We start from the raw sequence: 13346 nt of genomic DNA, 5'->3' as shown, positions 1-13346 counted from the left end.
GCCTGAAACAACATACTTGTGCAGTTAGGGAGTGGTGTGTGACTGCTCTTGCAGCTTCCCTTTGCTTCCCTGTCAAAAGGTCATTTTTCTGCAGGGAAGCAAAGAAATATGCAGGGGAACACAAATTCTGCGCATGCACAGTGGCGTACAATTCCCCTAGGAGAAATATTTTATTTAATACAGTGTTCTCTCCGTCATCTTTCTGCAGCCCAGTAATATTTAACCTTGTAGCATGGGACATTCAATACATCAAATGGCGTTCCAGAGACTGATCAAATAATGGAGGAGTGATGTCCTGATATTATAACAGCTCATAACAAACACTGCAATGCAAGGACATCAGAACAATTTTTCTGGAAGCTCCCAAAAATTCTGTTTTTCACAACGGGCTTTGATTTATACCTTAAGCAAACCTAACTTCTATATGTGGCATATGGCATAAGACAGGGACGAATCTGATGCTTTATTTCCTCTCTCTTTCTGGCTGTGGCACCGAATAGCCAGAAAAATAGCTTTTACCCCTTGCCAGCTGATGATGTGCAGACAGGTTGGAGGTTTTTATTTATATCTCCTTCCCCTTTTCTCCTGGCTGCTGGGAGGGATGTGTTTGCTCAGCCTCAAATTCAGGCAGGAGAAACACTCTGGTCCTGAGAACTCCATTCACTCTAACTGATTGATTGAAACTATCCCTGCTCCTAACTTATGTACTCCACAAGTGCCACACGTTAGCTCGTATGCAAGTCCCAGTATTACACATACAAGAATAAGGTGTAATTAGGTCTTACAAATAGGTCAGAGGTTTTCCATGTAAAATGTTGATTTTTAATTAAAAAAACCCCAAACTTGAAAGATGAAGATTTTAGGTTGAAAATCAATTGTTGGTGCTTTTCAGTGGATTTTGTTGTTGTTGTTGTTGCAGTTTCTGGCTCAAAATTTCTGATTGTCCAATGGGGAATTTTTTTTGAGGAAAAGACATTTCCCGCAATAATTTTCAATTAGTTGAAAACCTGATTTTGTTAATAAAATAATAATAATAATAATAAAAAGTTGATGGAAAAATTTCAATCAGCTCTACTTACAAACTAATGTGTGAACATTGATAGAGACACACTAAACACAATGTGAGATCTCACCAAGTGCAAAGGGTAGGTTCACTCAGAGTTATTTACCTTTTTCCAGAGCTAAGGATTAGAAAAATAAATAGATTTATAAAAGATTTACTCTTATCAATGCCCTGCTGTATTATATGTTATCCTGGAATACAGATCAAATAATTGTTCTAAAACAATGGACTGTCATGTCTGTAAGTTAAATTCTGATGCCATTTAGTTAACGGAGTAATTATGTAGTTAAAGGCCTGATTCTCATTTACACAAACGTCCCTTTAGCTTCTCTGGCAGTACAAAGAGGCTGTAAATTGAGTATAATGTAATTTACACCTATTTGAGGGGCTTCTTATGCTGTGTAAAGGGTCGTTAGTGTAAATGAAAACTGAGCCTTAAATAATAAAAGTTTTCTTAAATACAAAACATTATAATCAACATCTTGTGTTAATAGCCTACACATTTCAATAAAGTAAACAAAAAACAACAACGACAAAAGCCACTTTGGAGTGAGAGGATTTAAAAAGTAGGATTGACACAAACTTCTAATCTTTTTTAACAAACAAAATATCTCTAATATTTCTTCATTTTATGTGTACACATACATTCATATTACACATATAAAACACATGCATTCAAAAAAAGTAAGAAAGCTGTAGGTTTGGTTTTGAAAAGCCTTCTTTTTTCTCCTTTAGTTTAGACTTTTAGGCCAAGTTTCATCATGAAAACAAGTATTTATGAGAAAAATGCTGACATTGCCTTACTACTAGCAGCACTAACAGAGATTGTTACAATGTCTATTTACTCTGGTACAGTATTAAATAAGATATGTGAACTCACCATAGCAACCCCTGCATCACATAGCAGATATGCTGCTTCTAAGATACAGTGGAACCTTTCTGAAGAAATACATTCAGACAAACATCTATCAATTTCAAATTGTTTTTACAATATATTGTTAACAGTACAACACAACACAACTTGTTGCTATTTAATTTATCTGTTTGTTCTTGCACCTTTGCCTTTGATTGACAGTGCTTCGTCTTTATTGTCAGGAAAAAAGTAAACTTGGATATTTACCCAATATCCTCTGAGGTAAAAACTGCTGCAAATAAATTATTTAGCATCTCAGAAATGTCAGATCCTTAATGGCTCTCTTTGCTCCCTGACAGTCCAGAACACCCACTATTTCTCTTGCAATCTTCCGCCTTCTCGATATCCTGAGATTCTGCAAAGACTTACATCTGTGAGAAGTCCCATTGACTTCCATGAGGGAAAATGACTTCAGTGGAACTACTCTTAGGAGTAAAGTTAAGCACGTTATGTTTTTCCAGAACTGGGGCTATCAGAATGTATGGTTTACTTTTAAGTCTTTGATTATGTCTATACTACAGACCTTAGAACGGCATAGCTGTATTGCAACAGCTGTGCTGCTGTAAGGTCTCCTGTGTAGTCGCTCTTTGCTGGTGGGAGAGAGGCTCTCCTGCCGACATAGTACTGTCCACACCAGCAGTTTTGTCGGTAAAACTTATGTCAGTCACGGTTGTGTTTTTTCATACTCCTGACCAACAAAAGTGTTGCCAACGAGAGTGCTAGTGTAGACAAAGCCTTTGACTACTTGCTATTCATTTTCCCTCTTACTGCTACTAATTTTCATCATGCATTTTACCTGCAATACTGTATGCTCCTTTTAATTGTCTTGATTGGGCTGGCTTTCCATTTTTGCATAAATGAAAAATGTCTTGTACCGTGCCCTTTAATCAGGCAGTTGTTTTCTTCCTTTTTGTTTAGGAGTATGCATACTTTATCTCAATCTGCTAAGCTTAAGTAGCTTCCCAAGTGAATCTAATTTCCTCACTTTCATCTATGAGGTCCAAACTATATCGTACCATAGGCACAATCTTGTATCTCAAAAAATCCCAAATCCTTGGCATAGACATGAAGTCATTCATGCTGCTGCTTTCCAGTTATGCCTAATGATTATTCTTGATTATATTCCTGTTTGGCAAAACTGGTACCCAAGCCTCGTCCAACCAAACTACATCCTTGCTGCCAAGCCATCAATATACCTTCAGTCCAAACAGTTCCATGGAGGAATTTTCTGTAGGACTGAGAAGGAAGCCCTCAGTTTGTTTTGGTCCAACCATGGCAGTGGGGTTCACACATGACAGTCCAATCATAGTCTGATCTTTCTTGGTAACTTGGTAGCCCTACATGCTCCCATTTTGCTAGATAAGGCTGCCAAAGGAAATGCTGATGATGCATATTGGCACATACCTTCCACTTTGAACCTTCTTGCACTGATTACTTGAGCAATTACTTGAATTGCTATTGGCAACTGCTTTTTTTTTAAATCTCTATTGTATTTAAAGAAAGGTGAAAGATTATACTGGTCAGTCTTCTTGAAATACCAGTTCTACATTTAGCTGTGTACAGGATATGCTGCTCACTGGGGTTCACTGGAGTAGGCCTGCCAGTTTACTTTCTATAGAAATATAGAGCAATAAGGGTGATGTCATGGTGGGCATTTGCTATAAACCACCAGACCAGGATGATGAGGTAGACGAGGCTTTTTTTGGACAACTAACAGAAGTTTCCAGATCACAGGCCCTGGTTCTCCTGGGGGACTTCAATCACTCTGACATCTGCTTGGAGAGCATTGGCCTGCTAAACCCAGGGTTATGAGTTCAATCCTTGAGGGGGCCATTTGGGGATCTAGGGCAAAAATCTGTCTGGGGATTGGTCCTGCTTTGAGCAGGGGTTGGACTAGATGACCTCCTGAGGTCCCTTCCAACCCTGATATTCTATGAACAACTCTATGTTTAGGTCTATTTAGAAAAACTAGATACGCACAAGTCCATGGGTCTCGATCTAATACATCCGAGGCTGCTGAGGGAGTTGACTTATGTGATTGCAGAGCCATTGGCTGTTATCTCTGAAAACTTGTGGTGACTGGGGGAGGTCCCAGACGATTGGAAAAAGGCAAATATAGTGCCCATCTTTAAAAAAGGGAAGAAGGAGCATCCGGGAAACTACTGACCGGTCAGCCTCACCTCTGTCCTTGGAAAAATCATGGAGCAGGTCCTCAAGGAATCAATTCTGAAGCACTTGGAGGAGAGGAAGGTGATCAGGAACAGTCAAAATGGATTCACCAAGAGCAAATCATGCCTGACCAACTTGATTGCCTTCTATGATGAGATAACTGGCCCTGTGGATATGGGGAAAGTGGTGGATGTGATAAATCTTGACTCTAGTAAAGCTTTCGATACAGTCTTCCACCATATACTTGCCAGCAAGTTAAAAAAGTATTGGATTAACTGGATTGGATGAATAGACTATAAGGTGGGTAGAAAGCTGGCTAGATCGTCGGACTCAGTGGGTAATGATCAATGGCTCAATGTCTAGTTGGCAGCCAGGATCAATCGGAGTGCTCCAGGGGTTGGTCTTGGGGCCGGTTTTGTTCAACGTCTTCATTAATGATCTGGATGATGGGATGGATTGCACCCTCAGCAAGTTTACAGATGACACTAAAATGGGGGGAGAGGTAGATACGCTGGAGGGTAGAGATAGGGTCCAGAGTGACCTAGACCAATTGGAGGATTGTGCCAAAAGAAATCTGATGAGGTTCAACAAGGACAAGTGCAGAGTCCTGCATTTAGGACAGAAGAATCCCTGCACTGCTACAGGCTGGGGACCAACTGGCTAAGGGGCAGTTCCGCAGAAAAGGACCTGGGGATTACAGTGGATGAGAAAGTGGAACTAAGTCAACAGTGTGCCCCTGTTGCCAAGAAGGCTAACAGCATATTGGGCTGCATTAGTAGCACTGCCAGCAGAACGAGTGATTATTCCCTTCTATTCGACACTGGAGGCTACATATGGAATATTGTGTCCAGTTTTGGGCCCCCACTACAGAAAGGATGTGGACAAATTGGAGAGAGTCCAGCAAAGGGCAATGAAAATTATTAGGGGGCTGAGGCATATGACTTATGAAGAGAGGCTGAGAGAACCGGGCTTATTTAGTCTGCTGAAGAGAAGAGTGAGGTGGGATTTGATAGCAGCTTTCAACTACCAGAAGGCATTTCAAAGAGCATGGAGCTAGGCTGTTCTTAGTGGGGGCAGATGACAGAACAAGGAGCAACCGTCTGACATTGCAGTGGGGGAGGTCTAGGTTGGATATTAGGAAAAACTATTTCACTAGAGGTGGTGAAGCAATGGAATGGGTTACCTAGGGAGGTGGTGGAATCTCCTTCCTTAGAGATTTTTATGGCTCGTCTTGACATAGTCTTGGCTGGGATGATTTAGCTGGGGTTGGTCCTGCTTTGAGCAGAGGGTTGGACTAGATGACCTCCTGAGGTCTCTTCCAATCCTAATATTCTCTGTTTTCTAAATATGAACAAATATCCTTTGCAGACGTACCACAAACCAACTGAATCTTAGTATCCCCATTATGTGTCAGCCATAGAATCACATCCCTCCTAGAGCTCTAAAATATCAATAGCACAATCATCACTATTAATTATTAGTTAAGCTCCAGCTGTAAGTGCAGTGGTTCACATGGAACATCAGCGATAGTACTTGATAATAGTTTTGCACTTCAGTAGTGCCTTTCATGCAAGACTCTTACAACGCTTTTACAGACATTAATTAATTAAGCCGCTCAATATACCTACCATGTGAAGCTGGTAGTTTTATATATTATTTTACAGATGGGTATGCTAAATGCTCCTTAAGGACATTGAGGAGTTAGGTGAACTGGCCATGGTCAAAGAAAGAGGCAATGATGGAGACCAATGAAATAGATCCTCTACCCTCAAGAGCAAAATAAACCCTGACATCTAATTTAAGGAGGAGATGTGATAACTACAACAAAGGTTGTACCTCTGCCTATTCAGTTACCAATAGCAGACCAATAACGAGATCCACTTACATAACTAGAGTGACACATCCCCTGCAACAAGTCAGTGGTGTGAGATGGTAGCCGTTAAATCCTGAGCCAGTCCAGAAGAGCTATTGTACACAAAAAAGTTAAAGTAATCTAGAACAATAAGCATGGGCAACCCCAGTATCATGGGATGGTGGATGGGAACTCTGATGAGGTAGAGTTTACACTATAAGTATTCTCATCTTAAATCTATCCCCAAACTCCCCAAACAGGATAGAATATGTTACGTGAAGAATGTAAACCACTAAAATTTAGAAACAAAATAAAGATAAAAATAGATACATAACAGAGTGAACTAATGACACATTTTTTAGTACAAGTACAGAAACAAAAAGTTTCACCTGGTAAAAAATATTCAGGCATCTTCAATATTTGAAATTTCTCTTAAATGTTTGTTTCTAGCAAATATCCAACAGATTTACATCACTGAAGTGTTTCAGGTTGACCCACTTAATTTTAATATTCCAAATGATGTGCTATAATTACTACATGAAATAAATATCTTTCTCATGCGTGAATAGAGAAAAATCCTGTAATGTATTATAAAAACAGTCACCTCAGCAAAAATATAAATTTAAAATTATGGACATATTTCTGTTCTCTCCTGAAAAGAAACATAAAAATCAGGCAGCTTTGCATCAAACCTACAGAAATGCCTAGAAACACCATAAAACTTCATACAAATAAATAAATATGACAAACCATATACTTGCAGATAAAACAAGTTTTCAGAGAGCTGTGTAATAATAATAATCATAATAATTAACAAACTGATCCCTATTAACCTGCAATTTCTGGTATTCCTCAAAGGCTGTGAATATACTTAGATGAAACAGGATCTTCCTCATTAGGCTTGATAGGTAGACTTGTTTGAAATAGTCTCAGTCAAAATAAATTACTGCTTAGGAACTCTGCCTTTGTCAGTGCTGAGGGAAGTAAAATAACAGTCACAATAATAAAAAATGTTCTCAATTGCCTCTATCCTTAGAAACCTGATTATTATTGAGATATACATGTTAATTGAGACCGTTTAAGCTCAAAATGACATTGCTGTCAAATGGCTGAAATATTAGTTTGTATGTGGGTCTTTGTACCTACATCTTCTCTTCCATTGTCACAGAAAGGAGATGGAGTTTCTCCTCCAGTGCGCAATGCTAAATTCTGCTTGTCTCCATATAAATCAATAAACAGAGCTAAATCCAAGGTGGAACAAATAGTTTAGCATAAATAGTTTGCACAACTGTAAGGCAGGGATTCTTAACCTTTTTCTTTGACCCCTCTCCCTCCCGCTATAAAAATTCCATGGCCCACCTGTGCCACAAGAACTGTTTTTCAGGAGATTAAAAGCCAGGACTGGCATTAGGAAGTATCAAGCAGAGCAATTGCCCAGAGACCCACGCCACAGGGCCCCCATGAAGCTAAATTGCTCTGGCTTCAGTTTCAGCTCTGGGCAGGGGGGCTTGGGATTCGGCTTTCTGTCCTGGGCCCCAGAGAGTCTTAACACGGTTTATTTTGGTGGACCCCTGAAACCTGCCTGCATGCCCTCCCGAAGGGCCTTGGACTCCTGGTTGAGAACTGCTATTGTAAGGGACCATTCAAGGTAGAGTGGCCCATTAACACCCCTGCAAGTCATAAGCCAAAAAAGGTTAGTGGGTTACAGTGTTGTAATAAGCCATAAATCCCCTATCTCACATATTTTACTGGCAAGGTGAAACACAGAAGTCTAGGGATGGGGCTGAAGGTCGCTGCCACTGGAAACTGTAAGGGCACTAAACTGTCCAGTACAATTACTCAGTCTGAGACGTGGGCAGATCACCAGATCAAACCCCCCCCCCCCGGCTGAAACGCCAGGGACTGTGTAACAGCCACAAATGCTTACAGCCCAAAGACCCCTCTCCTCGTGGTGTGGCCTGGAGCATCCCTTCAACACTGACCCCCCCTGCCGCGGCTGTGCCCAGCGCTGCAAAGCGGCTCGCTCCCCTTCACAGCTCGTGTGGCCAACAGCGGGTCTCGCCTCCCCCCCAGTCTCTGCCTCGCTCCCCGCAGCCCCCGGTCGCAGCGTCCCCGCCCCGGCCCGGCAGGCTGCGCCCAGGGCAGACAATGGAAAGCTCCCCCCGCGCTCCCCTCTCCCCCAGCCGGGCCAGCGGAGCTTCCGCCCCGCCCTCCGAGCTGCTGCAGAAGGGGGCGGCGCTACGCGCAGGCGCGGCCAGCCCCGGCAAACAGGGTGGGCGCTCCAGCTCCCGGTACCGCCTCTGCCCAGCTGCCGCGGCCCCCCCCCCGGGCCGGTGACAGGTGGCGCTGGCTGCCAGTGAGGCCAGCGGCCAGGAGACCCGGCGGCGGCTGCTGCTTGCACAGAGCTCGCCACCGGAGCCCGTGGGTGGGACAGCAGGGCACAGAGCCCCTCGGGAGTACGTGGAGCAGCCGCCCCGCCTGGCGCCCCTATCTACAGACAGTGGCTCCCCCCTGTATTCACCGCCCCCCGGCAGGGCTGCGCCGCTCGCTGCACTGCGTTTGCGGCTGCGAGGGGAGCGCGGCGCCTCCAGGGCACACGCCGCGGGACTGGCGAGGCGGCTAGTGCCAGGCGCCAGCAAAGCAGGGCCAGGATCCTGCGAGGCCAGATCCGGCGCCCCTGGCTTCTGCCGGGGAGCTGCTCAGCGTGAACACACCTGGTCACAAGCGTCACCAAGAGCGGGGACAGGCGCGGTCCCTCCCTCCCAGGCACTGGCACAGCAGCTGCTCTGGCGATAGGGGGACGTGTCTGTTTTCAACGCTGAACGTGGCAGGGGTTTTCGCTTCTATTCCAGGCTGCATACACATGAAAACTTCTACATCCCTTCCTTCCTACCTAGCAACTCGTATTCCCTGCCGCCCGCAGCACAGTCTCCTCCCTCCCCTGGCCCCCCTCTCTCGGACACTCTGAATTACTGCCCCTCCCTAAGTTCACTAACCCCTTGTAACACACACTCCAGCACAGTCCCGGCACAGGGCCACTCTCCCCGCGCCGGAATCCGATCCTGTGCAGTCTTCTCCCAGCGGAAGCCTGCCACCCTTTCTGTGGGGTGCAACCCGCACCCTATTCCCGTAATGCATTGTGCAACCCCCCCCACCCCCGTCTCCCCATCGCACTTCGCAAACCGCACACTTAATACATTTTGCCATCCTTCCTATCAAGCCCTCTCCGCCAGCCCCCAGCAGCAGCACGACGCCCTCTCTGCACTCTGCAGCTCTTCCTCACAGACCCCTGAATAACTTCCCTCCCACGCTAGTAGAGTGCTTTCGATATGTACACAACGACAAAGAAACACAATGAAACCACGAGCAAGACACAACTCGCTGGGTTTCGTTTGCAATTCCGGGCTCCCTGTTCCAATGCAAACTCCCACACATACAATAAAGCCGTCCCCAGTCGCCCTCGGTAGTTTGTGGCGTGCTGCATGCCCACAGTTAATACGGTCATTACACTTCAATCCACTCAAAGCGGGCTCATTTGAAATGGTGAAAGCCAACATGTTAAAAACAGCCGTTCTGCCAAGCCTAAACGTAGGCTGTACTCACACAAGGATGTGAGGGTGTGTTACACCCTGTAGTAAGAGATACCTGTAGATCCATATGTATAAATAGCTACATCCGTATTTAACAAGCTTTCTTGGTCTTTAGAAATCGCGTAGAATTGTGTTCAAAGAGCTAGAATTACCCACCTTGTTTTTGGTAAATTCTTTTAGGACGAAGCACATGTGAAAATGGCACGACCCTACGAGGAGTGTTAGAAAGTGTGGATTGAGACCCTCTCTTTTCTTTTCTTTTCTTTCCTGCTTTCTAAAGAGTGGAAATTTCCATCATGTGATAGGGGGCAGCATCCCCAGCCTCTCATTTCACCCGGACCCCTCCCTTTCAGAAAAAACCACCAATGGTAGTGAGCTAGCAACCTGAGATGTAAACAAAAAGCATCCTCCCAGGTGGACGTGTTCAGCTGTTCTGTGTGTGAAAGGGAAAAGAGGGAGCATGGCTATAAAGAAAAGTAGCACAATTATTTTCTAAACAGAATAGAATTGACTCTATTCCAAGTGATTTTATTCTGTTATAATTTAATATACAGTTTTTAGGGAGTTGTGTTTTAAATGTATGCTTTTTGCGTAATGCACTGTGATGTCTGTACATATTCAGGGCTTACAAAAGAAAAACCCTAATGATGTTGAGTAGGGTATATTTAATCTCATTTTCAATATTTCATCATAATTGTTTGTCCAGTAGAAGTGGGAACAGAAATGTACAAGATGCAAAGCCTGAGTTGCAATCTCTATATATCCAATGGCTATATTATTTATCATTATAGATGTTTCAAAGAATCCTTTAAAACTGATCCCATGGGCAAATTTTTGACCATCCCTCTGTTGAGTCATAATGCCATTAAACTTACCTGTTTTTTTAAGGAAAGCTACTAGTTGCCAAATAACTCAGCGAGAGTTGTGTCTGCTTGAATTTGCTCCCTTTTGTTTTTTGATATTCCTATGACAGCACAGTTTGGCATGTAGCATATTTTAGCTGTGGGCAGAGTAACAAATTGTTTAATATAGGACCACAACTCACTGATCTACATATTCTCCTTTGGAGTGTGGTGATCTTATTAATAAGAAGTATATTAAGTATTTACATATTATTAATATGACATAACTACCATTTTGCTATTTCAGATGAGCTCACCATGCCCTTAGTTTGCCGCTGTCATTCTTTAAGCCGGTGCCTCTGTTTTTATTTTCCCTTGCATGCTAGTTGTACTATGTAAATTAAATATGTTGATATGGTGCTCGGCCCCAAAATGAGGACATCAGGACCTTACCCACTCTTGAAGACAATGCTTTTGTAGGAAAGGCCCCCTGAGATTATTGAAACTGAAATAATTTTTATAAATCTAACTGACTTTTCAAGGTTTATATTGTTATGTTAAACTTTTCATTCTGTTTAAACAATGGAACTGATTAGTTGCTAGTAAGTTTCATCAGGGCCCGCCCTAAAACAAATGGTGCCCCAGGTGAAGAGCTTCTTCGGTGCCTGCCTCCCTCCAGCACTTTCCTTACATGTCCATTCCTTATCTTCAGGAAAATCTACTTCAGGGCATCTTTTATTTTCTATGGGAGGAGAGGGGGACAGGCAGTATGAGGGAGAGCAAAAGTCTATGTTCTGCAGTCTTAGAAAGTCATCAAACATTATGTGTAAAGCATGGCGAAAGAAATAACAGTATTTTTGTATATTGTTGAGTAGATAGTGGTTACATAGATATCTCTGGCATCTCATTAAATATGACCTTTATTAGCCTTAAAACACAAGTATACTTTCACAATTACACAATAAAACAATAAAACAAGGTTCATAATATCACAGCTGGGCTCTCACTTCGTTCTTATATCTCACTGACTGACTGGTGATGGCCCGCCCCTTATATATCCACGAAGTCATGGTTGACAACATTCTAGAAGGGTCAAGGAGAATCTGGAAGGTTCCACGAGATTCTACAAAGGTCCAGAACATTCTAGAAGATTAGTGATAAATAAATCCACATATGGAATACCTGAAACATTTTACTTCAAACATTCTATTTTCCCTTTTGTCGCTAACAACAAAAACAGCACCCTGGCCCTGGCGCCCTCCAAGCCCAACACCCCAGGCTGTCGCTTGGGTCACCTGACCCTAAATCCGGCCCTGAGTTTCACTTTGGTTGTTATACATGAACAGCAGAGTAGGCTCTTGTGATTGAATTCGGACAACACGGGGATAGTTAAATCCAATCTTCATGACATAGCTTGCCCTTTTTTTCTTGCTATAAACTCAAATAAGTATTTCATTCAACACTAAGTGTTTTTAAAGTAGCCCCACACATCCTACCTCAAAAAACGAAACCTAAATAATGAGCCATTAAGATCCATTATGACAACTTAGTATGTATTGCTGTAGATATTAATTGAATAGTTCCAGTCCTTGAAAAGTCACATCCCTTTGCTTTATGTCCTCTCTTCTCACAACAACATATTTCCTCTCTGCTTTTCCTCCACCTGCATTACCCTGATGGAAACAATCTGTTCCACAGATCATTTGATCTAACATGATGTTATTCTTTTATAGTTTTATGCATGTTTTTTCTCAAAAATTCAATTCCAATTTACTTTCTGAAAAAGAATTCACCACCTTAGGATTCAACTTTTTCAAAGGAAATTCTTCAGGTAACTATAACATGTTATCTGAATACTTTGTAATGGTGTACCTCTAGGTAGGTTAAAATTAAATTTCAGACACTATGTAGTTCAAAGCAGTATCAGCTTTTTCACCATTACTATAATAGCTACCAGCCATTTTAGATTTTTGGAATATATGACAGATTTTTTTTTTATTTTAATTCATACACCCACAAAAGTAATCACTGTTACTGTATTCTTTATATTTCTTTTGATTGCAAAATATTAAGAAAGTGAGCTCTCTTTCCTACAGTAGCTATTGCTAAGATTCCTAAACATGGATGATGCATATATTATATGAGCTTCAAAGTGAGGTATATTATTTTTATTATTTATGTTGAGGTAGCTAATGGCCAACCAGATTGGGACCACCATGATACTACGTGTTGCACAAACACAGAAAATGGCAGTCCCTGCACCAACCAGCTATTTGAGATAGCTAGTCAGTTTCCAAATGGTAATCCAATGTAAAGTTAGTTAATTAAAATTTAGTTATTTCAGGTACAGGAAGCATTTCAAGTAATTTGTTTTCATTTATTCTTACCATTTTCCTCACCACTAAATTAACCTTTATATATATTATCATCAGTACAATAATTACAATATGTTTTTAAATAAAGTAATAACATCGCACAGTTCAGTTACATCCATAACCCTTATTGAAATGAAATGTTTTCTTGGCTGAACCAAACAATAAAACTTTTATAACTCAAAATAAATTACATAAAACATTGCTTCGCATCCAGAAAGTGACTATAAAATGGCATTGCAGGGTTCCATAGTTATTTTCTTTCAGTGACTTACTTACGAACCATTTCTCAGTTTACAAATAAAAACAGTTTTCCTAACTGCTAGCCCTGAAAACTCACCCTGGGATCTGAAAGTCAAGCTGTTTTCTTTGTGGCTCATGCCAAAACAGACTCCATCTGACTGAGTTGCTCTGCAGCACTGACACGAATGAAAAGCAATAACATATTTTTGTCAGTAAAATGAATAGATGTAACCCTGAATACACAAAATGAACAAATTCTCCGTGAATAGTAGGATAAGAAGTTTATAGTCAGTTTGTAGAGA

General features: G+C 42.0%; 1 protein-coding gene across 1 annotated transcript in view; it reads right to left on the bottom strand.

Moving 5' to 3' along the window:
* SLC38A4 (solute carrier family 38 member 4) overlaps positions 1 to 9829 on the bottom strand; it is a 71798-nt gene extending 61969 nt beyond the window's left edge. The window contains exon 1 of the mRNA XM_030548890.1: positions 9744 to 9829. The gene's annotated coding sequence lies outside the window, so the exon portion shown is untranslated. The remainder of the gene's footprint in view (positions 1 to 9743) is intronic.
* Between the last annotated feature and the right edge of the window lie 3517 nt (positions 9830 to 13346).

The sequence above is a fragment of the Gopherus evgoodei genome, chromosome 1 (genome assembly GCF_007399415.2).
Source record: "Gopherus evgoodei ecotype Sinaloan lineage chromosome 1, rGopEvg1_v1.p, whole genome shotgun sequence".
Lineage (NCBI taxonomy): Eukaryota > Metazoa > Chordata > Testudines > Testudinidae > Gopherus > Gopherus evgoodei.
This window is presented reverse-complemented; position numbering and strand designations above follow the sequence as displayed.